Source organism: Odontomachus brunneus, unplaced genomic scaffold (assembly GCF_010583005.1).
Source record: "Odontomachus brunneus isolate Ranch 3 - 2012 unplaced genomic scaffold, Obru_v1 Obru_scaffold_269, whole genome shotgun sequence".
Lineage (NCBI taxonomy): Eukaryota > Metazoa > Arthropoda > Insecta > Hymenoptera > Formicidae > Odontomachus > Odontomachus brunneus.
This window is the reverse complement of record NW_022639719.1, coordinates 188,935-193,630: the sequence shown is the minus strand read 5'-3', so window position 1 is coordinate 193,630 and position 4,696 is coordinate 188,935.

The following is a 4,696-nucleotide window of genomic DNA, read 5'->3' as shown; positions in this document are numbered from 1 at the left end:
ATCCTGCGTTTTTATGTAAGTTTCGGCGGATCTGATTTACGCGGTAGTCGCGCACGCGATTTTGCTCCTTTTTTATTTCTCCTTCTGTATCATTAATAAATCGGACGTTCCCGTTTCTGCGCGACGTCGCTGGTTTATCTGTATTTACCGCAGTGATAGTCACTGGCCGCGAGGGTCTACGGTAGTCACGCGCGGTGTCCCGTGTCTCGGTCGGCTTCCCGTGTATGTACCAACAGCTATCGCGAGTGTGTCCGTTTTTCTTGCATCGTGTGCACTATGTGTCGGTCGCATTCACGCGAGAGGTTACTGCTGGTTTAGGCAAAACGAACCGATTGCCATATCGACTGCTACGGCATTTGCGTCCCTGATGCCCTAATTTTCCGCACTTTTGGCATTGTATTATAGAATTTTCTCGTTTAATGTTCGCGAGAAAGCTTCGGTTATACCGATTTATTTCGTAGGTGCGTGCAGGAGTCTCCAGGGTTCCTTTAATTCTTTCTTCCTCTATTGCCCCTGCTATTGCCTCGGCTAAAGTCGCGGGTGCACGGGACCGAACTATTGTTTGTAGCCTTTCGTTTAGTCCTAGTTGATAGTTGATTAGGGCTAATGATTTAAAAAAGAAATGAATGCCTAGTTTCTGCGTGGGAGAGTAGAGATCCCCCTCTGTTCCGGCCTCGAATAGATCCGTGGTTAATGATTCTACACGGTTTCCGTAAGTTCGTGCATCTTCTCCAGGCTTTTGATGCAAATTGTTAAAGTCTCGAAGTAGTCGAGTTATTGATTTCTTTTTCATGAAACATCTTTCTAACACATCCTTTAGGACAGCAAAGGTATGAATGTTTCGGTTTTTAACCTCCGTTAGGGCGATTCCCTTTAGTTTGGTGCAGATTACTGCTCGGATTAATGTAGATTCGTCAGCAGGGTGTATCAGCTCAAACGCGTATTCACACGCCGTTAGGAATTCTATTAGTTTATCATCCTGCGTGCCATTGAATATGGGGATCTGATCTCGCGCCTCCCTGATGCGTCAGGATCGATCCTCGTTAATCGGGGGTAACCCGTCTGGGAAATGGTCATTGGGACCTTGTCCTCGTCTGTCTGGAGGGTATCGTCCAGTATCTACGTTAGCGTTTCTTATATTTTGTGGGTCGTCTATGCGAGAGTTAGTTAGTAGGGCTGCATTTGTATATATAGTATCGCGCAAGTCTTCTATACGCGCTAATAATTGCTCGTTAGCATTATTATATACGTCAACGTCGCGTCGAATTCTACTAAGTCCTGGTTGAGGATCGTTTACTTCGCTCAACGGCTCTTCTCGTAGTAGAGCCCCGCGGGGGCGAGAGATTTCCTGATCTCTTTCGTTTTCCGCCGCGTGTAGGGTTTCGTCGCGTTGCCCGGTGGCCATTTCGTCAAATGGATCGAATACACAACTATCGTAAGAAGTTAAAGAGAAATCTCCTCTTTGCCAGACGTCGCTAATGGTACTGTGTGAGGGTAAATATGCGCGGGTCTTGTACGTCGGGTGTCGTTTGTAACTTGCCCGTCCGGTAATATGCTTTGGTCTATCTCTCCGAAAGGGAATTCACGTTCGGCGATTACGTGCTCAGGAGATTCGCGTTCGGTTTCATCCGAATAATCTAATACACGACGCACAAGCTCTAATGTTTCACGTACGTCATCTAAAACTTCGGCAACTGTCTCGTTGGGATTTGATAGGTATTCGATAGTTAATCGCGCTGGTGCGCTGTGTAGCCACGATTGATTTAATATAGGTCGGCTAGGAGTACCGTTTTCGCTCGATATTCACGCCTTTACGTGTTCGCTCGCATAAACCTAATCGCTTAGGTTACAATAGTTTCTCGACTTACAATAACGTTGTCACGGCTCATCGTGTTTTGGTTGAGTCGGCAAGTCGTCGCTCGTTACTGGGTCAGTGGCGTTGGGCAGGTCGCGGTCGCCGCTGGTGCATTCGCCGTAGGCTCCGGTGTCGCTGACAACGTAGTATCGTAGGCCGTAGCTCCGACGGTCGCCTTGATTACGCTGCTGCTCGTCTTTCATCGATTACCGCTGTCCTCTGCCGTCTCCGTTAGCCTTGTGGTTCCCTTATGTTGTTTCGGAGGGCTCTCAATGACTTTTTGAGCTCTCTCCAAATTTTTCTTCTTTTTTTTTATAGACTTGTCGTCTAATGTATTTATGGAGTAGTTGTTTCTTCTCGGTCTTGTAGCTTCTCGCTCTTTTTTGAGATACCCGGTAGCGTTTTTGTCAGTAGACGTATCTCCGACGTCCACTAGTTAGCTCCGATGATTTCTCTGTTGAATTTTTTCTTTCTTCGTCACTTACACCACCCTTTTCTTACCCGTAATTCACTTTCTGTTCACAGGTAGGTCCTGACCCGGCGGACACCGATCCCACCGCTGCCACCAAATTGTCGTGCCCGTGTTGCCAGGACACGAAAAAGAGTTCGAGATCGGTGATGCGGGCGCGGCAGGGTGTGTGGCGGTGGATAAAATGTAGTAGACAATGTGACTACTTCTTGTAGTTTTTAAATATAAAAAGGTATATTTGTTAAGTACACTTGTATGTGTTTTAATTACTACTCCCGTACTTATTATTAATGTGCGAACCGCGCGTTGGTCGCGTATGTCGCGGCGAAAGACCGAGGTGTTAAGTCTGACGCGGGCGGTCTTCTCCGCTCTTTTATAATATTGTTTTAGGCTTGTCGGAGGGGGTGCCTGGCGACAAGAACATTACCATATTTGGTAATAGTGTAATGCGTTTGGAATTGAGGTCCTCAATGCGCAATGTGCAAGGTGGTGCTTATCGCCGCACTTGCACATCCGCTTCCTTGTTGTGGCACAATCGAAACAATTCCTCGAGAAGTGTTTCGAAAGCGCTGATACTATTCGCGATTATAACAGTGTCGTCAAGTATGTCGGCACCTACCTTCCGACCCGAGAACGGACGGCGAAAGCCTCTGGCGGCTGGGGGCGCCCCGGAAGGATGCGAAAAGCTTCCCGGGGCGCTCGCGTTACGGCTGCCGAAAAAGGGACCCGGCAGGAGTTTTAGTGGGTAGCCCCCCCCCCCGCCAATTAGCTGCGGGGGGGGAAGTCCCACACTGCCTCCCGGGGGTCGTCAATCCCTGGGGGATGTGCGTAATGCATTTCCCCTGCTTTAACAAAAAAAAAAAAAAAAAGAGTACGCTCACCAGGGACAGTATCCAGGATAAAAGGAAAATAAAATAAATAAAGAATTTATTACTGATATGCGGAATAAATATATACACGCACCAGGGAGTGAGAATTAGGAGAGGGTAGATTAGACTGACAAGCGTTGCCCTAGAGTTGCGAGCCAAATAGAATTATAAAGTGTTATCGCGATTTTTAATCGATTTGGAGAAATAATAATAAGAGTTTGATTGATTTGGAAAAGTTCAACGATGGTGATAGTAAACGGTTAATTAATTTAAGAAAAAAAAATGAAAATAGTAAGAATTAGATAGAGAATAACAATGAGAATAATAAAATTTTAATTATATCTTCCTTTTTAATAATTTCGGAATTGCACTCAAATATGTGGGCGACAGATATTCAAAATAATCCTTTCACGCGTCCGTATAGTTCAAAATAAAGTAAAAGCGCCGCGTTTGTTCAAACAAAATCCAACGCTAAGTCGGGAAGCAAACGTTTATTGAAATAAAAGTAATACAAATTTACGATTTTAGATGACACACAAACGTGGATCTGCTTATCCAATGATCGTCCAATGTCCTGACTACACCGGAGAGGATGCAGGAGTGCGAGTGTGTAAAAAAAGAGGGAAGCCTTGAGTGAGTCGTGAGATGTTTTCGGCTGCCTCGGCTCCGTTCCGACTTCACTATCTTTGGCTCAACCGATACTAATTTGAATGGATATAAGAATGAGCTGAATAATTTTGACTTGGTTCTAAATCGAAAACGAGGTGAGATGACTGATTGAGAAAAAACGAGCTGAATGAAAATGAACTGAACTTCGCGAATGAACTGAAGCTGACGATTAAAAAGAAGTGACAGACTCAAGGGGATGGGGACTTTTATAGAGGACCGTAACAATGGTAGGATGACGGTGAAGTAGGAGTGATGAGTAGGTGTCAGGAGAATTTGCTGCGACTTTATTAAAAGAGCTGCCGGATGTTATGGGAAGATAAGGATTATCGGTGCACCTTTGGACATTGTCACCTTTGGTTTGCATCATTTTCATAGTTTAGATGTGACGTACGACTTATAAATTTAATTGTTCGCGTGTGACGCATAACTTAAATCTAATTGTTCGCATTGCATTCATAATTGTTATAAATTTGCTTTTAGTTATATTATTATCTACGCTGTTTTATGTGTAGAAATAATTCACAATGGTTTTCCTAAATTACAATTTTATACGCTTGAGAGAGGGTAGTAGAGATACTGAGATATTTAAACATTGAAATTGATTTATTAGTATAATATTCATGTAGTGTTTTAAAAGTTGAGCAATTTTTGTTCAGGTCACATTCTTTTAATATTATTGTTTTTTTAATTATTAAAGATGCAAAAACGCGTATTTAAACATGTATACATATACATATACACATATACATACATATATATACGCATTAATGCACACATACACACACACTTATATATATATATATATATATATATATATATATATATATATATATA